Source organism: Culex quinquefasciatus, chromosome 1 (genome assembly GCF_015732765.1).
Source record: "Culex quinquefasciatus strain JHB chromosome 1, VPISU_Cqui_1.0_pri_paternal, whole genome shotgun sequence".
Lineage (NCBI taxonomy): Eukaryota > Metazoa > Arthropoda > Insecta > Diptera > Culicidae > Culex > Culex quinquefasciatus.
Window position 1 is genome coordinate 97,300,984 of NC_051861.1, and position 22,856 is coordinate 97,323,839.

General features: G+C 34.4%; 1 protein-coding gene and 1 pseudogene across 1 annotated transcript in view; both read right to left on the reverse strand.

Moving 5' to 3' along the window:
* LOC6047626 (alpha-2Db adrenergic receptor) overlaps window positions 1-22,856 on the reverse strand; it is a 506,802-nt gene that overhangs the window by 480,047 nt on the left and 3,899 nt on the right. The gene's annotated exons all lie outside the window — the stretch shown is intronic.
* Window positions 1-22,856, reverse strand: part of LOC119770737 — a 35,020-nt pseudogene that overhangs the window by 8,938 nt on the left and 3,226 nt on the right.

The window sequence follows — 22,856 nt, forward strand, 5'->3', positions numbered from 1 at the left end:
TCGTCTCGCAGAGAAAAAAAAAATAAACCAAAAAAGTGGTCCAAAAATAATATGATTTATTCTGGACCAAACGGAGAGGAAAAACGTTCCGTCCGCTTTTAGTCGGTTTTATTCACTCGGCGGGTTCGGAATTCATTGATGTATTGACCCACTTCCCCTCCCGGTGGCCACCACAAAGGTCCATCGGAATCTGTTTACGCATTTTGGTTTGCCACCCACTTTCGTTCCCCGCAGTGCCACCCCGCACCTGTTTGCGGTGAATTTTCACACAAATAAAAAGGGAAGACCTGCACGACCAAGCTGGGGTTTTTGTAAACAAAAAACAACCCGCGAAGCTGTTTTTAATCCCTCGCTAAGCGGTGCAGATTTGTTCTCAAACGGTAAGCGGATTTTTTTATGCAGATTTTTTAGTTTAAAATTTACCCATTTTTCTCGACACTGTAAAATGTCCAATCTCAAAAATGTACCGTCAATGTGATTTTTGGCGGTATATTATATTAATAAGGTCCTTCTCTATGAAACAAATTACAGTATGTAAAAAAAGTATTTACACCCCTTGGGCACTATGCACATTTTGTGATGAAACATGTAAAAAATTTAAAGTTTGACAGGAACCTAGTACTACGTTTTGTTCAAAAACTCATGCCAAACATTTTGCTACAAAAAACTCATGAAAAGATGATTTCTATAAAAAGTTATATAACAAATACTATTACGAAAATAAAAAAGGCGCAAAAAAGTATGTACACCTTTCAAAAAATTAACATAAATAATGTTATTTGTTGACAAATCACCATAAATCCAGTCTCCCAACTCCAAATAGGCATCCTTGATTGATTAAAAAAATAATTTGGTTTGAATATAAAGTTTACTAACTACTTAGTATAAAAGTTTACATAACTCTGGAAATTCTATATAAAACTTATCTAAACTTTATTTTGCAAACTTTTAATTCAACTAAATGTCAATATATTACCATATAATTGCTAAATAAACATTTTGGAGTGGGTATAACACCGTTTTGGGGGTATTTGTATCGATAGAATAGATTTTTCGTTGGAATTTCGTACCAACCCGGAATTACGTCGTAGGAAAATCCGCCGGCATCCGAACCGGTCCACGATTCACAAGTCAACCTATGTGGAATCGGAAAGGGCATAAAATTTCCGATCTTTTGATACCCAAACATCTACGTTTTCTTTAAAACCTACGTTTTTAAATACCTAAGCAAAAACGTTGTTATGCTTTCGTTTGAGCAACCTGCCAAAAATGTATGGAATTTCGTAATTTTTGTTCTCGTGGATCAAACTTACTTTTTGCCCAGGTATTTAAAAACGTAGGTTTTAAAGAAAACGTAGATGTTTGGGTATCAAAAGATCGGAAATTTTATGCCCTTTCCGATTCCACATAGGTTGACTTGTGAATCGTGGACCGGTTCGGATGCCGGCGGATTTTCCTACGACGTAATTCCGGGTTGGTACGAAATTCCAACGAAAAATCTATTCTATCGATACAAATACCCCCAAAACGGTGTTATACCCACTCCAAAATGTTTATTTAGCAATTATATGGTAATATATTGACATTTAGTTGAATTAAAAGTTTGCAAAATAAAGTTTAGATAAGTTTTATATAGAATTTCCAGAGTTATATAAACTTTTATACTAAGTAGTTAGTAAACTTTATATTCAAACCAAATTCTTTTTTGAATCAGTCAAGGATGCCTATTTGGAGTTGGGAGACTGGGTTTATGGTGATTTGTCAACAAATAACATTATTTATGTTAATTTTTCGAAAGGTGTACAAACTTTTTGCACCTTTTTATTTTCGTAATAGTATTTGTTATATAACTTTATAGAAATCATCTTTTCATGAGTTTTTGTAGCAAAATGTTTGGCATGAGTTTCTGAACAAAACGTAGTACTAGGTTCCTGTCAAACTTTAAATTTTTTACATGTTTCATCACAAAATGTGCATAGTGCCCAAGGGGTGTAAATACTTTTTTTACATACTGTATGTTAAACAAACCTTTTCTGAAAAAAAAACATTCCAAGAATAAATCCCATCAATTTGGCAGCTTTAATTCGCTACGAAATCAGTATTTTTTATTTGTTTTAATTTTTGTATTTTTTAATCCAGCTGAAACTTTTGGGTGCCTTCGGTATGCCCAAAGAAGCCATTTTGCATCTTTTCTTTGTCCATATAACTTTCCATACAAATTTGGCAACTGTCCATACAAAAATGTTAGATGAAAATTAAAAATTTGTCTTCTGAAGGATTTGTTTTGATCGATTTGGTGTCTTCGGCAAAGTTGTAGGTATGGATAAAGTCTACAAAAAAACAAACCATCCACATTAACGACCCCGGGTCTTTTGTGGTCTCTATTGCAAGTTTCTGCTCGAACCTAGGAGTCCGAAGGCTTGAATGGGGAGAGCACCCAAACCTCTTTTACTCCAAGGAACCTTCCACCCCAGTGTTTGACCTGACGACCTTTGGATTGTGAGTCCAACCGCCGCCAGCGACCGGAGTTGGCTTGGTTTGGTGTGTTGTTTGTACTTATGGCATGGAGACGACTCCTACACCTGGAATGACTTAACGGCCTAACAACCAAGGCATTTTACTTCCTCATCCGATGGAAGGTTGCAGCAGATGGGAATCGAATCCAGAATCATCCGCTTACAAAGCGGACAGCGTAACCATTCGGCCACACACTGCAAGGTCTACACTGAAAGAAATGATACACGGTAAAAAATGGCGACTTTTTAATTTCAAATGTTGACACAAAAATTTGATTTGCAAAAAACTCAATTTTTATTTTTATATTTTTTATATATTTTAAGGGACATCAAATGACAACTTTTCAGATATTTCTAAAATGTGCAAAAAATCATTCACCGAGTTATTTTAAAACTTTTTGAATCCATACTATTTTTTTCAAAAAATCGGAATATTGGTCGCAAAACATTTTCAACTTCATTTTTCGATGTAAAATCGAAAAAGTAAGTGTAAGTGTAAGTGAAATTTTTATAAAGTGTGCCGTTTTCAAGTTATAGCAATTTTAGGTAACTTTTTTGAAAATAGTCGCAGTTATTCATTTTTAAAATAAGTGCAAATATTTGTCCACTATTGAAAAAAATATTTATGAAAAGCTGTCAAAATTCTTTTTATTTTGCTTTTTAGACCTTTGTTCATACGACCATTGTTTTCGAAAAGATCAAACCATATCATTACCAAAATTTGGTATTTCTACGGGTTCATTTTTCAAAAAAAGTGAGTTTTTCTTATCCATCGGTGCTTTTTAGTAAAATAGTTTTTTCAAAATTCTGGGGTATTTAAAAAAAACCAGCTTTTTCAATATTTTCAAAATATGGTGATGGCGCGCAATAGTTTTTACTAAAAAACGGCAATATATTTTGGTCAAAAATTAAAACAATGTTCAAGACATCGATGCTTGTGTGCTCTCTTATACTAACTGACATTTTGGTGGTTACGAGAAAATCGATTTTTTAACTTTGAATTACTGTTTCTGGGAAACTATGCGACAAACAATTGTCCTAATAATTTTAAAGTATGCTCCTGACAAAATTTAAAAACATGGTAAAATATGAAAACTTTTGAAATGCAAAAAAAAATTTGGCAGAGAAATTACGAAAAAAAATTATGCTTGCAATTAGCACAAGTGTGTCTTGAACAGTGATTTGTATGAGTTAGCACAAACGTGCACAGGGCGAATTTTGCAGTTGAGCTAAAATGCTTCTTCGATGGCAGAGTCGTGTATACTTCCAACGTGGCACTTGGTACAAAAGTGCGTAGAGTCATTTTATTGTAAAAAATAGTAGTTATTTGTTGTTTCAATGTTTTTGCGCAGTAACTTTGAATTGTTGCTAGCTTAGGAACATTTTTCTCAACAATACTTTTTAATAGACTTGTTTATCAATTAATTTATTGTGAAAATTGCAATTTATGAGAGCAACTACCGTTAAAACTTGATTTTTATGAAGAAAAACTTAGTGAAGTGTGAGGATTCATAAATATAAGTATGATAATCCATGAAATAGCTTCAATAAGACCAACTATGACGAAAACCGAATAGTTCTACGCTTACAAACAGAAGAAAATGATTTTGTAAAAACTTTGAGCTAGTTTATTTTATTTCCATCATGTCATACGACCTTTTAAGAAATGCAAGATATCCAGGACACAAACCATAGAACTGTTATGGTAGATTGCAGTTAGAACAAGTGTGTCTATTGCAATGAATTCTTAGTTTGTATCGAATAGAACAAAAGTGCTCCAAAAAAAATCAATACTTAGTCTTTGAACATGGACGACCCCTACAGTTGTGCTAGGTGTGCACAACTACGTGAATGATGTTGTTACGTGTTTTTTTGGTTTGGACGGTCCCTGCAGTTGTGCTAAGTTTGCACAACTTCTTGAAGGGTGTTTGAGTTGGATATTTGGGTTAGGTTTAGTGTGCCGTTGGATAGTGGATGTTGTTGTTACGTAGTTTTTTTGATTGGACGACCCCTGTAGTTGTGCTAAGTGTGCACAACAAGAGTTCCCAAATGAACCGGTTAGGCTAGGTTCATCTATTGCTTCGGCTTAAACCTCCCTTTGTGGTTCAATCCTGGTTCAGTGAACCATGAACCATTCGTTACACCGCAACATTCGTTACACCGCAACATTCGTTACACCGTAGTATGGATACACCGTAATATTCTTTACAACGCATTATTCGTTACACCGTAACATTCGTTACACCGTAACATTCGTTACACCGTAAAATTCGTTACACCGTATCATTCGTTACACCGTAACATTCGTTACACCGTAGTGTGGTTACACCGTAACATTCGTTACACCGTAACATTCGTCACACCGCATCATTCGTTACACCGTAACATTCATTACACCGTAAAATTCGTTACACCGTATCATTCGTTACACCGTAACAATCGTTACACCGTAGTGTGATTAAACCGTAACATTCGTTACACCGTAACATTCGTCACACCGCATCATTCGTTACACCGTAACATTCATTACACCGTATAATTCGTTACACCGTAACATTCGTTACACCGTAACATTCGTTATACCGTATCATTCGTTACACCGTAACATTCATTACACCGTATCATTCGTTACACCGTAACATTCATTACACCATATCATTCGTTACACCGTAACATTCGTTACACCGTAACATTCGTTATACCGTAACATTCGTTACATCGTAACATTCGTTACACCGTAACATTCGTTACACCGTAACATTCGTTACACCGTAACATTCGTTACACCGTAACATTCGTTACACCGTAACATTCGTTACACCGTAACATTCGTTACACCGTAACATTCGTTACACCGTAACATTCGTTACACCGTATCATTCGTTACACCGTATCATTCGTTACACCGTAACATTCATCACACCGTATCATTCGTCACACCGTAACATTCGTTACACCGTAACATTCGTTACACCGTAACATTCGTTACACCGTAACATTCGTTACACCGTAACATTCGTTACACCGTAGCATTCGCTACACCGTAACATTTGTTACACCGTAACATTCGTTACACCGCAGTATGGTTACACCGTAAAATTGTTATACCGCAACATTCGTTGCATCGTAGCATTTTTTACACCGTGACATTCGTTACACCATAATACACCGCAATTAAAGCATTTGTTAAGTCGTTGTGCACACTTAGCACAACTGCAGGGGTCATCCATTAAAACTACGTAACAATAAAATCCACTAATAATTCTCACACTTAGCCTAACCCAAATATCCAATTTAAAACATTGTTAAGTCGTTGTGCACACTTAGAACAACTGCAGGGTCGTCCAATCCAAAACTACGTAACAATAACATCCACCTACCAATGTCATACTTAGGGGTCATCCAATTTAAAAAAAACTCTGCCGCTAAATAACTATTTGACACACTTCGTCTAACTTACAACTTCTTCACGTATCCAAATGTGCACACTTGTGCTAATTGCCTTCCAAAATAGTGCTCCATAATATTGCTCAAACTAGTAAGGACACCTGGCAATTTACCATAATATTATAGTGTAATCGTATTTTTATGGATTTGCGTGTTTTCAAAAGGTCAAGCCATGATGGAAAATAAGAGAGCACATCCATGATGCGTTCGAAAATGTCAGTTAGTACAAATGGTTGCAGGGCGATATCTCCGCGTAGGAAACGAATTTTTCAGATCTCTTAGAAGCGTTTTGCAGGGAATTTAATTAGCTAAAAGATGTCATCATTAACTCATTTTGGCCCAAAAGTCAGTTAGTACATCAGAGCACAGAGGCATCGACATATGTTGCCCACATCCCAACGAACATTTTGGTGTATAAAAAAGTATAAAAAACGAAACTATTGGCACTACGCCCCCCGGGGCATGGCCTTCCTCTAACGTGGGATTTCTGCTCCAGCGCCTCTGACGAGACAGGAAAAACCGGGATCGACGTTTTACTTCACCATCCGATAGAAGCTCAGTGGATAAGGCGGGAATCGAACCCGCGTCTCATAGCATCATCGGGATCGGCAGCCGAAGCCGCTACCCCTGCGCCACGAGACCCATAAAAAAGTATAGGTCATCGCGATAAATTTTGAAATACCCCAGAATTTTGAAAAACTATTTTACTAAAAAGCACCGATGGAGAAGAAAAACTCACTTTTTTTGAAAAATGAAACCGTAGTTAGAAAGCTGAGAAAATTCTCTAAATCGTGATGTGTTTGGATTTTTAAAAACGATAATATAACAAATATGAAAAATGATAAACCACGCGCAAGCGAGTCACGAGACTTTTTTAGTGTTTTTTCGATGAAAAATACGTTTTTTTGGAATTCTGAGTACGACATCAAATCGGGCGTCTAATTTTACATAAAATTCCCTTTGACACCAAATTTTTATCACATCACCGTTTCAGGCTGCAAATTATTGAAAAACATCTCTTTTTTCGCATGTTCAAAAATGGAAGGGGTCGTACCGCCCTTCCGTCACGAGATATCAAAAAACGGACCTCGGATTCGTGATAAGGAACAAAAGTTACCCCTTAGGACAAAGTTTCAAGCAAATCGAAGAGGGGTCGGGGCAACTTTTCCCGACTTCGTGTGAGTTGATAGAGAATTACCTCAATTTAACTTATAGTTTCGATATTGCAAAGTTTGTCAATGATCGGATACCACATATTTTTTGTGTACTACTGTATTTTATCAACTACTTCTGAAACTTTTGGCAACTTTTGACCAATTTTGACTTGAAAATCCTCAAATTTTAAACTTATTTTTTTAACTATTGATGTACCCATTAGGAAATTTGTAAATTTTGTTGAAATTTCTCTCACTTGGGATAACTACATACTTTAATTAACAAGTCAATTGGGGTAATTCTCCGCCAACTCACACAGAAGTTGCCCCACATTCGATATGTGTGAATCCTTGTCCCAATAGGTAACTTTTGTCCCCGATCACGAATCCGAGGTCCATTTTTTGATATCTCGTGACAGAGGGGCGGAACGACCCCTTTCATTTTTGATAACACGAAAAAAGAGGTGTTTTTCAATAATTTGATAGCGCACTCGAGATTCCGAAAAAATGTATTTTTCATCGAAAAAAAATACAAAAAATATTACACTCTAAAAAATAACCCAGCAAAGTTAGAAAAAAAACACAAATTTTTCAAATGAAAAATTTTATTCGAAATGAAAAAATGAAGGGGGTTGTAAGGGTTAATGTAAATTCAAAAAGTACATAAAATTTGTTCATGTTCTAAACATTATTACAGTTGAGTGGCGGAAAAGGGCATAGTTTAAAAAAATAGTGTTTTTTCGATACGTTTTATGGGAATTCCAAGTAAGCCATCAAATCGGGCGTCCAATTTTACATAAAAGTCCCTTTGACACCAAATTTCTATCTCATCACCGTTTCAGGCTGCAAATTATTGAAAAACACCTTTTTTTTTGCGTGTCCAAAAATGAAAGAAATCGTACCGCCCCTCCGTCACGAGATATCAAAAAATGGACCTCGGATTCGTGATCAGGGTCAAAAGTTTCCCTCATATCGAAGAGGGGTTCGGGGCAACTCTGTGTGAGTTGGCGGAGAATTACCTTGTTAGTAAAACATGCGATTGGTGTTCCATAGTGTTTATTAGTAGTTATACAGTATGTAAAAAAAGTATTTACACCCCTTGGGCACTATGCACATTTTGTGATGAAACATGTAAAAAAAATTAAGTTTGACAGGAACCTAGTACTACGTTTTGTTCAGAAACTCATGCCAGACATTTTGCTACAAAAAGCTCATAAAAAGATGATTTCTATAAAAAATTTATATAACAAATACTATAACGAAAATAAAAAAATTAACATCAATAATGTTATTTGTTGACAAATCACCATGAATCCAGTCTCCCAACTCCAAATAGGCATCCTTGACTGATTAAAAAAATAATTTGGATTGAATATAAAGTTTACTAACTACTTAGTATAAAAGTTTATATAACTCTGGAAATTCTATATAAAACTTATCTAAACTTAATTTTGCAAACTTTTAATTCAAATAAATGTCAATATATTACCATAGAATTGCTAAATAAACATTTTGGAGTGAGTATAACACCGTTTTGGGGGTATTTGTATTGATAGAATAGATTTTTCGTTGGAATTTCGTACCAACCCGGAATTACGTCGTCGGAAAATCCGCCGGCATCTGAACCGGTCCACTATTCACAAGTCAACCTATGTGGAATCGGAAAGGGCATAAAATTTCCGATCTTTTGATACCAATACATCCAGGTTTTCTATAAAACCTACGTTTTCAAATACCTAGGTAAAAACGTTGTTATGGTTTCGTTTGAGCAAACTGCCAAAAATGTATGGAATTTCGTAATTTTTGTTCTCGTGGATCAAACTTACTTTTTGCCCAGGTGTTTAAAAACGTAGGTTATAAAGAAACCCTAGATGTTTGGGTATCAAAAGATCGGAAATTTTATGCCCTTTCCGATTCCACATAGGTTGACTAGTGAATAGTGAACCGGTTCGGATGCCGGCGGATTTTCTTACGACGTAATTCTGGGTTGGTACGAAATTCCAACGAAAAATCTATTCCATCGATACAAATACCCCCAAAACGGTGTTATACCCACTCCAAAATGTTTATTTAGCAATTCTATGGTAATATATTGACATTTATTTGAATTAAAAGTTTGCAAAATTAAGTTTAGATAAGTTTTATATAGAATTTCCAGAGTTTTATAAATTTTTATACTAAGTAGTTAGTAAACTTTATATTCAATCCAAATTATTTTTTTAATCAGTCAAGGATGCCTATTTGGAGTTGGGAGACTGGATTCATGGTGATTTGTCAACAAATAACATTATTTAAGTTAATTTTTCGAAAGGTGTACAAACTTTTTTTGCACCTTTTTTATTTTCGTTATAGTATTTGTTATAACTTTTTTATAGAAATCATCATTTTATGAGCTTTTTGTAGCAAAATGTTTGGCATGAGTTTTTGAACAAAACGTAGTACTAGGTTCCTGTCAAACTTTAATTTTTTTACATCATCATGTTTCATCACAAAATGTGCATAGTGCCCAAGGGGTGTAAATACTTTTTTTACATACTGTATATTCAAACTTGTAGAAATACTATGGAACGCTGTTTTTTCCTTATTTAAATGTAACAAACTTGTTCTTTTAAAACCCCTCAACTGATAATCGTTCCATGTCCGTCAGTCTGTCCGTCCGATGATTATCGGAAACCGCGTGCGCACACACAAGCTGAGCAAATAACAATTTAAAGCGAAAAACAAATAATAAAACAACTCCGTGACTGCCGACTGCTGCCAACCGGGAGCCAATTTTTAATTGAATATAATATAAATAAAAACGCCGACCCACAAATTCCCACGGTTCGAGGGGAGAAGGTGGGAGGTTCCACCCAGACGCCGACGTTTTTCCGCCCCGTCAACTTCCCCCCACCCCCACCCCCGCCTCGCAAGCCACCCTTAAATTCACAAAAACAATCGATCTTATTTAGTGGTGCGAGCGCGACTTTGCGAAGCGAATTCTCGGGAAGAAGTTGTTGGAGTTTGTGTGTGCCTATCAGGCGCCCTCAGTAATCACTTTACTATTATTATTATAATGACTATCGAGTGTGAAACGCGTCTAAGCCCGCGAACGCTGAAATCGATTCCCCCCGCTGGCGGGCAATGTTAAAAGCTTGCGGTTAGGGCAACCATTTTGTTTTCCTAGGGGGAGGGGTGGAAGAGGGTGGAGGGGGGTTGGGGGGTGGAAGGAAGCTTTTCAAATACTTTACGACACTTTTATGCCGATTGAGCGGATTTTGCTCTGACTTGTGTGAGAACAGGGGGTGGGAAATGTTTTCGTGCCTTTTGGTTCAAATATGAGCGGAATTAATTAATCCCTACAATTGAGTTATAAAAATGATTTAGTGTGGGAAATGTTTTCAGCGTTCTGACAGAGCATGTTGTGCGTTCGGAGAAAAAAAAAAGTTTTCCTGATAAGACAGATTGCTTACAAGGTGACTTGTCAAGTTTTATTGCTTTATTTGTATACAACTGGTTTAATCTACAAATGTTGAGATTTGCCTGGAACAAAATAAAAACTTTCCAAGATTTTTATATAATTTTTCAATCTTTTCTCCAAACTATTTTTTTTTGATGCAAAAAAAAAATTAAATTTCAATTCAACCCACAATTAACTGGTCGATCGGTAGTCTGAACTTTGACCGATCAGATAACCGATCGTTCATCAATTGCAAAATTGGTAGAATTTTACAAAATTCGTAAAAAAAAACTCTTAGTGTGAGAATACCTCGAGTTTAAAAAATATCTTTTTAAGTTTTTTAGCGTGTAAGATCTACTGTTTCAAATGATTTAAATTTGGCTTGCGCTTTATTGAGATAGTTATTTATGTTTTAAAATTGCATGGATTATAACTCTAATCGGCTGTAGCTAAAACTATTTGTTCGAAAACGCGAATGTTTGTATTTAAAGAGCTCTAAAATGGCTCCAAAGATCTCTCCACTCCAAACGCAACCAATTGCTACGTTTAAAAAACTGATTTATTCAACATTCAGAATTTAATGGGGTGTTTGGCTTGGAATATGGGGATTAATCAATTAGGGGAGAGTGGGGATATTTGATCCCCTTTTTTTGTATCGCAAATAACTATGTCAATTTTTCACAAAACTATGAACTTTTTGCATGAATTGAAAGCTTAAACATTCAACTATGTTTGGCTGATAAAGGTACTTCATCAGATAAACTCTTCGAATCATGCCAAGAGTTTTAAAAAAATATTTGAAGCTGGCATTTTCAAAATGCTTCTAAAATTTTCTTTTTTAGACCAGAATTGAGCATAATTACAAAAGCTGGAAATATTGTTTACAAAATTTTGAAAAATGGTTCAAACTGCAGTAAGTTATGTACAACTATACTAAAGGAAACTATGTACGAAAACCCAGCCAAATTATTTAATCTTGAGGCTGATTCCAGTGACTGTAAAAATGCAGGGATCAAGTCTCCCTTATCGCACTTTTTTAAACAATTGATTTTAAAAATAGTATGACGATAAATTTAACGTCAAAGGCGTAAAGGTTTTGGAGTTGATATGTTTATCAAACAATTCATGTATAAAAAATATTGTTTTGAATAATGTTTGAGTTTGAGTATAGACTTATCAAAACAAAGAAAAAAGATCTCTTGGAAGTTTTTTGCAGCACTTCTTAGAAAAATGTGTGTAACTCCATCTAAACGTTTTTTAACTTTTTTCTTTGTTTTCTACAATGAGTTTTAGTCAATTTCGAACAACTTTCTAGAACAAAGCTTATTGTTTTACCCCAATTCTCTACCAAAACCGGAAATTGATTTTATTTGTATTTTTTGATTTGGCTCAAACTTTGTGGGGGGCTTCCCTATGACCAAATAAACTATTTTGTGTGATTGGTTCATCCATAAAAGTCTCCATACAATGTTGGCTGCTGTCCATACAAAAATGGTATGTAAATATCCAAACAGCTGTAGCTTTTGAGTGAATTTTCTGATCAATTTGATGTCTTCGACAAAGTTGTAGATATTGATGAGGACTTTTGAGAAAAAATAGGTTCACGGAAATTTTTTTTTGCACATTTTTAATCAACTTTTCTTTTACTAAAATTCAATTTCCCAAAATACGTATTTTTTGATTTTCGAGATTTTTTTTATGTTTTAGGAGACAAAAATCCGCAACTTTTGAGCCATAGAGAAACATGGTCAAAAAATCTTCCGCCGAGTTATAAATTTTTGAAAAACTTTACAGATTTTATAATAAAGGCCTCCGTTTTTAAAATATAGCCACCGGAAGTTTGATTTTAGCGAAATATTTGCAGTTTTTCAGTTTCTAAAAATAGTGACCATAAGTGACCATTTCTAAAAATATATTTTTTAAAGTTCAAAAAATTTGCTACAAAATTGTCTAAGAGACATTGAAGATTGGACCTCGGATTGCTGAGATAGAGCCGCTTTAAGAAAAAGAAACACGAAAATTGAAGTTTGCTTAATCTCACCAAAATTACCCACCATTTTCTAATCACGATATCTCAGCAACTAATGGTCCGATTATCAATGTTAATGCATGAAACTCTCGTAAAATTTTCAGATCTTTTCGAAAAAAAATATTTTGATTTTTTTTAAATCAAGACTCACGTTTTAAAAAGGCCAAGCATTGAATATTACGCCCATTTAAAATGCTAGTCTTGATTAAAAAAATTTCAAAATATTTTTTTCGAAAAGATCGGAAAATTTCACGAATGTTTCATGCATTAACATTGATAATCGGACCATTAGTTGCTGAGATATCGTCATCAGAAAATGGTGGGTTGTTTTGGTCAGCTTAAGAAAACTTCAATTTTTGTGTTTCTTTTTCTTAAAGCGGCTCTATCTAAGCAATCTTCAATGTCTCTTAGACAATTTTATAGCAAATTTTCTGAACCTCTCAAAAGTTTTTTTTTAGAGATGGTCACTTATGGTCACTATTTTTAAAAATTGAAAAACTTCAAATATTTCGCTAAAATCAAACTTTCGGTGGCTATATCTTGAAAACAGAGCCCTTTATCAAAAAATCTGTAAAGTTCTTTTTGATTGCAAATTCAATTTTGCATTAAAAAATAATGTCAAACTTTTGCATGAATTTCGATTTTTTCCAAAAATCACTGTTTTTTTCAAAAATTCATAACTCGGCGGCTGATTTTTTGACCATGTTTCTCTTTTGCTCAACAAATGCGTATTTTTGTCTCCTTAAACATATAAAAAAATCTCGAAAATAAAAAAATACATTTTTTGGGAAATTGAGTTTTAGTGAAAAAAAGTTGATAAAAAAATCTGCCATTTTTTTCCGTGTACCTTTTTTTCTCTCAAAAGTCCTCAAAAGTTACAGCTGTTTGAATATTTACATACCATTTTTGTATGGTCGAAATCGGCCGATTTCGTAGAGAGTTGCTCTTAATTAAAAAAAATAATAAAGGTAGAGACTCCCAATCAAAGTTGTTTGAACATTTTAAAATTAAACCCTGACTGCTGAAGAATGCCCTAGTAATTGGTGTTAGATAGAAAATATTTACTTAATTCAAATTACTTTTACCATTTTATAATAAAAAAACATCTTTGATTTGGTCGTTTAACACTGGAAAGCCCAACGCATGTCCAACTTACACGGACGCCCAAGCCTCCCAAAAAAGGTGGAACGGTAACTTCAACTAACTTGTTCTCGGGCATAACTCAATCAATCGGGATGATTCTTATTTCCAGGGAATTCTGAGCATGTCTAGATGATCCTGAAATTTCGCAAGACCTGATTTGAACAAATATGTAATTTCTGAGACCGGAAACATCGTTCCACCTTTTTTTTTGAAACCGACTGCCTCCACGGAATTCTTGGCGATTTTTTTAACACGCGAATAATAAAGTTGGAACGATGTTTTTGAACGCAAAAATTACAGATTTGATCAAATTGAGTTCTGCATAGTTCTAAGATCATCTAGACATTCATACAAATCACTAGAAAATAATTATCGTCCCGATTGGTCGAGTTATGCCCGAGAAACAGCGAGTTGAAGTTACCGTTCCAACTTTTTTGGAGCCTTGGGCGTTGGAATGTTTTAACTTTTTATTTGTCCAGGTGGTCTCATAATTATTGTCCAGATGTTGACAAACCCTGCCGATGAATTCAATTCAAAATTTGGCTGGAGTAAAATGTTATTTCATAAGTAGTATTCGTGGTCTACCATTTACTGTTTTAGACTTTGACATTCCAAGCTAAATAAATTGAATTCAGCGCCAAATTCTAGCTTGCAGCTTTCTGTTTTGTGATGTGGTCATTTTCTCGTTACACACAACTCATTCCGAAAATCTAATTACCCCCTATTGCCAAATTTGTCAGCGTCCAAGCAGAAAATGACAGACCACCTGAAAAAAAACAATTTTGAAACAAATACACGATCAAAACCTAAGGTATTTTGATTTCACTTCTTAAAATTAATGAAGTTTTATGTAGTAACTAGGCAATAAAGCCATTGCTGAATTTATTTCATGTTTTGCCTCCCCTTCTTAAAAAATTTGCTTCAAAACAAACACATTTTTTTTTAATTTCATTGAGACAACTTGTTACATCAACTGTAAACTATGCAGAATATAGTATAATGCGCTAATCTATACATTTTGAAGACATAAATGAAGGCGTTTTAGTCGAATTCGAATTTTTTTGGTACAGTCATCCCACATATTCGGAACACCCACAAATTCGGAACACTTTCGAGATAATTTGTCAATAGCATTGCAAATTCAGCTTTTCCGTCATCCCTACTATTTTTAGGGCCTTAATTTGGAAAAAAAATATGTTTCATGTAATAACATTGAAAATCGGACCATTAGTTGCTGAGATATCGTCATTAGAAAATGGTGGGCTGTTTGGGTGAGACTTAGAAAACTTCAATTTTCGTGTTTCTTTTTCTTTAAGCCGCTGTATCTCAGCAACCAGAGGTCCAATCTTCATTGTCTCTTAGACAATTTTATAGCAAATTTTATGAACCTTTCAAAAAAAAAATATTTTTAGAAATGGTCACTCATGGTCACTATTTTTAAAAATTGAAAAACTGCAAATATTTCGCTAAAATCAAACTTTCGGTGGCTATATCTTGAAAACGGAGCCCTTAATCAAAAAATCTGTAAAGTACTTTTCGATTGCAAATTCAATTTTGCATTAAAAAATAATGTCAAACTTGTTTTTACATGAAACTTCGATTTTTTCCAAAAATCACTATTTTTTCAAAAATTCATAACTCGGCGGCAGATATTTTGACCATGTTTCTCTATGGCTCAAAAGTTGCGAATTTTTGTCCCCTAAAACATATCAAAAAATCTCGAAAATCAAAAAATACGTATTTTGGGAAATTGAGTTTTAGTGAAAAAAAAAAAGTTGATAAAAAAATCAGAATTTTTTTTCCGTGTACCTATTTTTTTTTTCTCAAAAGTCCTCAACAATACCTACAACTTTGCCGAAGACACCAAATTGATCAGAAAATTCACTCAAAAGTTACAGCTGTTTGAATATTTACATACCATTTTTGTATGGACAGCTGCCAAAATTGTATGGAGACTTGTATGGGTGAACCAATGACACAAAATAGCATATTTGGTCATAGGGAAGGCCCCCACAAAGTTTGAGCCAAATCAAAAAATACAAATAAAATCCATTTCCGGTTTTGGTAGAGAATTGCTCAAATATTTTAAAGTATTTATATTGCTGTATTGAGCTGTTCATCGTCAATGAAGACAATTCGGGCTTGAATCACTGGAAAACACGTTTTTAGATTTATTGATTTTTTGCTTTAAGTCAAATTTGAAGGTGTGCCACGATTTTTCGTTCAAATTTTTGTGAAAATTGCCAAAGATCATGAGATGGTCACCTAAAAATACAAAATCATTTACTGAAACTGTTTTTTCAGAAGTGCTAAACGTCAAAATTTTCAAAACGAATACGAGATCGCCCAGACACTTTACATAGTCTCATTGACCATTGTCCAGTCGGTATAGCAGCGGTTTAAAAATAAAAATGTTGAAAATTGTTTGATGTTTTTGGCAATTTCTATAGGACAGACTTAATTTTTCAGTCTTGAAAATATGTTTAACGGAAAGCTCGTAAAATTTCCCATAAGTTTGTCTTTGACCACATTTCAATTGGATGTGTGGGCTTACAGATATTAGCTAATTACTTTGCTCATAACTGAAAACATAATATTTTTTCAGTGTGGTATAGTAACCTGGATAGTAAATTAGCTTATACCTGCAAGCCCATGCATCCAATTGAAATGTGGTCAAAGACAAACCGATGGGAAATTGGACGAGCTTTCCGATAAAAATATTTTCGAGACTGAAAAATCAAGTCTGTCACATAGAAATTGCCAAAAACCATCAAAAAACCATTTTTTTCAACATTTTTATTTTTAAACCCGCTGTAACTTCACAAGGATTTGACTTAGGACAATGGTCAATATGAAGACTTTTATGTAAAATTGTCTGGAGAATCGACTCTCGTGTTTGGTTTTTGAAAATTTTGATGTTTAGAGCACTTTAAAAAAAAAACAGTTTCAGAAAATGATTTTTGTATTTTTTTAGGTGAGTTGCTCCATCCTGCATTTTTCGTGAGCCTTTTGTAACATCTTAGGCAATTTTCACAAAAAATTGAACGAAAAAAAATTGTGGGCTCACCTTCAAATTTGACTTTTAAACTTAAAAATCAATAAATCTCATAAAAGTGGCGTGTTGTTTTCTTTCAGTGTATTTTTCGGAAAGCCCGTCAAATTTCCTACAAGTTTGTCTTTGACCACTTTTTGATACGATGCAACGGCTTCGAGATACAGCAATATTTAAATTACGAAATACAAAAATATTTAAAACACTTACACCCTTCTTAAATGTCATTATCGAGTGTAACTGGCCCCATATACACAAAAATGGCTTTTATAGGCCTAGGATAACATGTCTATAAAGTTTCATTGAAATCAGAGAGGGTCGGGTACAACCGATTCCCTATTTGACATAGAATTGCTCTATTTTTATTTAATTTTTTTTGTATATTTTAAAGGACATAAAATGCAAACTTTTCAGTAATTTCCAGAATGCAAAAAATCATTAAAATCATCATCAACTGCATTTTTTTGGTGTAAAATTTAATTTGAAATCGAAAAGTTCTTTAGTAAATTTAAGGTAAAGCGCATAGTTTTTAAGTTATTGCCATTTTTGGGTAACTTTTTTGAAAATAGTCGCAGTTATTATTTTTTTTAAATTTGTGCCTATGTTTGCTCCTTTTTTAAAACATTTTTTTTTTGATAACGTTTCAAAAGGTCCAAACATTCAATATTACATTCTTTTGAAATGTTGGTATTATTAAAAAAAAAATTATTGTTTCCGGAAAGATCGGAAAATTTGACGAATGTTTTATATTTTAACATTGCAAAATATTTTAAATTAGTTGCTAAGATATCGACATTAGAAAATGGTAGGTTTTTGGGTGAGACTTAGGCAATGTCTTAGCAACTAACGGTCGTATCAACAAAGTTCAAAAATGCAAAAGATAGAAATATTTCTCAGCCTATTACAAATATTTTTTTCAAGGGTGGGCAAACATGAGCACTGATTTAAAAATTAAAAACTGCGACCATTAAAAAAAAAGAAAAATGGCAATAACTTGAAAACGGTGCATTTTATCAAAATTCCATTTAGGGGAAATATACCCATTTTAATCAAACTAAGCCGTTCGAGCAATTCTAATCAATTTTGCCGTTTTCCGCTATTAAATCAACATTTTTATATGTCTCAACAATGGAGAGTTGCTTGCTCACTTTTACTTGAGCTAATTATTACTTTGGAACAGTCGAAAACACTTTATGAAAGCTGTAATTCATGATCAAAGTGCTGATAGGCCGATAATAGAAATAGGCTGAAAAAGGGTATGGTTCCCCTATGTAGTTTTTGATTGCAAAATTGATTTTACATCAAAAAATGAAGTTGAAATTTTTTTCGACCGTTATTTCGATTTTTTAAAATCAGTATTGATTATAAAATTAATACCTCGGTAAAAGATGTTTTAACACATTCCAAAAATTTATGAAAAGTTGGCATTTGATGTCCCCTAAAACATGTCATAAAACAGTTAAAAAGAGTGTTTTTTTTTACCGTGTATCATTTTTTTAGTGTAGTCCTTATCCATACTTACAACTTTGCCGAAGACACCAAATCAATCAAAAAATCCTTCAAAAGATACTGATTTTTGAATTTTTATACATCATTTTTGTATGGACAGCTGCCAGATTTGTATGAAATTTAATATAGACAAACTAATGATGCAAAATGGCTTCTTTGGGCATACCAAAAGCATCAAAAAATTTCAGCTGGATTAAAAAATATAAAAAAATCGACTGACCATAATCTCAGACATTTGCTCTTATAAATAAAATGTTGAAGAAAATAAATAACTGAAGATGATTCAACAATCAATTGAAACTGTTTAAAACCCCAACACCGTTGCAAAATTGTAAGCAATTTTGACATTTCCAACAACAACAAAAAAAAAGTGACAGTAACACCAACAACAAAGCTCTTGTGCTAATGCCCTCGATGTTGTGATGACTTTCACACTAGCACTCACTCTCTAGAATCGATGTCAAGCTCTTTTCAGTAGCAGGTTCTCCTGCCATCCTGCTGCTGCAACAACACCCCCCAACCCAATCTCCACCCCCAAGCTGAGGGGGTGGCGTTTGGTGCTTCACACGCCCGCCTCTCACCGATCGTCGCTCTGGTGCCGTCGGGAAGAGAGCAAAAAGTGATTGATGGTTTGTTTCCGTGACGGATTAATAAAACACACCAGCTCGAAAATCTTTCTCGAATCAGCGAAATTTAAGGTGTTGAAAAATTTTAGCAGATTTTGATGAACTTTGATTTGAGTTCAATCTTTTAAGATTTTTAAGTTTTTGTACAAAAATGAAGATGAAATTTGAGTATTTTTAAAAAATTCTCACATTCCCAAAGATTTTCACACCAGCCAGTTGGCTCGTAGCGGTGATGTTGAAAGCTTAATGGGTGATCGACCCGTTCAAAAAAAGCTCCAATCGCGAAGCGAAAATTCAAGTGACAATTATGACATCGATCGATCAAGCACTTTGGCACAGATAAAAAGGAGGGGGTGAGCTTTAAATCTGCCACTGCCACCCTCGTATTTATTAATTCCACGTTTTTCATCCAACTTGGAATTCCCCACTGGGCACATCAATTAGGGTGCGACGAGAGGCAAAAACAGGAAACTGCCTCCCCCCCCTCGATTCTTTTGCTGAAAACTCTGCTTTTTCCGGAACAGTTTTGTCCCTGTCATTAATCATAAAATGGGTGAAATTTGTGGAGTTTTTCCTCGTTCGTGAGGAAAGTGGCACCAAAGTGCTTTAACAGAATTCTGCTTGAATTATTGAAGTTCGTTTTTTTTGTTAGAAAATCAAGATTATTTCTGTTCAACTGTAATTTTTGTAGAAAAAAAAAACAAAATTCCCAAAAAAAGCCAAACACTTTCAGCAAGATTTTCAAACTCGCTCCATATTTCACTCACGACCACACACACCACTCTAAGCTCTCTGCTGATGAGGAGGCTTCAAACTCAAACAATCCCATTTCCATCTCGCCACCAGCAGCCCTCTCCGTTAAGCTCTAGCAAAATGTAAATCCTTCCGCCGGCAAGAAGCGCAGGACGACTTCTTAGTATTCCGGGTGCGTGTCCTCCCTTCAGGGAGAGGAAGGGAGGCAGGATCACAAGTTGACCGTTTCTCTTCATCAGGCTCGTTTTGATCCCTGTTGAGCCGTGCCTCATCCGGCGGGGAGAACGAAGAACAGCCAGTAGAATCAACTCGGGCCGCCACCCCAGTGTGAAATCCCTTCGGGGGGGTTGGAAAAAAAGCTGTGTTGGGATTCAGAGGGGGGTGGGGAGATAGCGGGTGGCCACCACTTTAGAACTCCCACAGCTGACGTATTTGTCAACTGATGGACCCTCGGGGCGTAATGTGTCTCGACTGTTGGTTGAAAAAAGTGCTCTGGACGGAGAATCCAGTGGAAGAAAAATCTGTGTATTAAGCTCGTAGCAAAGATGGAAAGAATGAACTTGGACACATTTTTGGTTTGAATTCGCGACATTCAAAAATGATTTCATTTTTATTGTTCATTTTATTTCTTTTCATTTATTTATTCAGCATTAGCTCTTCACAGTGACTATTCTAAGCTAAGATATAGACTAACGTTGAAAATCGGGTAGTACCCGAGCATGGGTAAATAACAAGGGAAATGCGTAACAATACCTTTCTCTGGTATCAATACCAGCTTTTGGTATTCCTGGACCCTTTAAAATTTGTCTTAAGGATTATGCAAGAGCAAAATGTGGTATCATACCAATTTAAGGTATTGTTTTGATATTGCAAAATTGCAGAATTTGTCAATGATCGAACACCACATTTTGGTATTCTTTTGGTATTACAGTATTTTATCAAATTCCTCCGAAACTATGGGAAAGTTTTGACCAATTTTGATAATTTATTTTGTGCTACAAAAATCACTAAAAAAACAAAAATGTTGAAGCTGACATTAATTTTTTTTTATATACCCCTAAGGAAATTTTGTAAAATCGTTGAAATTTCTCTAAGCCGGGATAACCAAATACTTTGAAAAACGAGTCAATCGACAGATTATTGAATTGAACTCCAATTCAGTTTAATTGAAATAACTTTTAGTTTTCAATCTTGTTATTTTTTCAGAAGCTTCAAGAACATCAAGCGTAAGCCGTTCATCAATGACAAATGTTTTCGATGTGGGGAAAAATATCACTAAGAACAACATGGAATCATCAGGTGAATAGAATTGACTGTTGCATATCGATAATTTCCGTTTTTTTCACTAACCGCAACTGCTGCACTAAAAAATGGCATGAAAATACCAAATTTTGGTATTACTTGGGCAAATAACAGTGATCAAAATGAGCCCTTGGTTGCCCAGTACTAGATGGAAAAATACCATGAAATCATACAAAATTAGTTAATATTTGTTCATTGGAAGGTTAACTAGATTTGTTTATTTGAGTTCTAAAAGAAAACATTTTTATGTCTCGTAAATGAACGCGCCTAAATCAGGTCTCAACAGATTTTTGTGAGCCAATGCAGATTATGCTCTAGTACAGTAGCATCAAAGATGCTAGATTATTTTATGGGTGATCTGTATTTTCTTGAAAATAATTCTGTATTACATCTGTATCATGTCGATTTCAATGAAATTTTTAAATGTAATCATTTTATTAAAATCTGAATATACAGATTTTTGTGATTTTTAGGATCGAAAAATCTGTAAAATGTAGATTTATCTGTATATCTGGCATGACTGAGCAGCACAAAACAGAGAGTATAACACATACAACAACAGAAAACAGAACTTCCAGTGAGTGCCTGCTGGAATTAGATGCTGTTCCCCTACCGACCAGTTCAGATTAAAGCAGACATAGTAGTACCAAGATTATTGTTTACAGTCATTCGTGATCAGTAATGGGATGGACTAAATAATTAGTCAGTTCAATTACTGACAGCGAATGAAATCTGACGATTAGAGAATAAATGTTTTCTGTTTAACCCACGAGTTCTGATTTGTTAATTTTGCAAGGCAATCTGACGCTAGTATGTGCGCAAACAGTAAGTTCTAAATACTGTCAAACTGTCAAGGTCAAAGTATTCACCTATAAAGATTTCTCATGGAAAACATCTTCGACTGAAATCTCTTGCTAAATTTAACAAATTTGCTTACTATTTTCATATTTTTCGTCTGTAAAATACATATCTTTTGTTATTTACGATATTTTCCTTAGAACAACTAAAAATAAAAATAATAAACTTGAGTCGTTTTGTATGTTTTCTTCCGAAAATATCTTATCATTTTACCTCATTAAACGACAGAGCAGCAAATCTTTTAATTTCTGGAATGAATTCTTTTCAATAATTTTTTTCATGTGGTAAGTTGATATGATTTTCCTTCAAATCAAAAGAAATTCCATCGGAGTTTTGCTTGATGCCCCATACGAATGTTTCCCACTAAACTGAATGTTTAGAGTTGATCAAATTGTGTAATAATAAAGGTGTCTTTATTTTTTTAAGGCGTCCACGTGGTTTGTGGATGGCCTCTAAGTTAAAGACTTTTTGGATGAGCATAAAAGATTGAAAATTTTAGAACCTACCAAAACTAATGAAAACGTAATTTTTTTTGGAAAAAACCTTTCACGCTATATTCAAATCATACTCGTATTCCGTTGCTCTGGAAGGTTCTCTACAACTTTCACCAGGATTTGCTAATTTGCTCCTTACAAGAAAATCTGCAGATCCAAAATGCGTATGTTGCTCACGTTTTGGAGCAGTTTTTAAGCACGCTTTATCCTTGTAAAGAAACAAATTAATATCATACTTTCTTCAGGGAAAGCGTTGAGCTAGGGTGGAATCGAGTTATATGTGTTACAACATGAAAAAATAGAAAGGCAGATTGTAATGATTAGAGGTCAAAAACTACCAAAAATAAAGATAAACTTAACAACATAAACGCAAATTTAAGTACTAAAAAAACAAAAAACAAGAGAAGGTAAGTTTTTGTAGAACAAAAGTTGCTCAAAATGACCTCCTAAACACGGGAAAAATAAAATTTTTCGTAAAATTAATTTAGGTTGTACACAGAAAAGAAATCAGGGTAATATTGCATCTGGGAACGG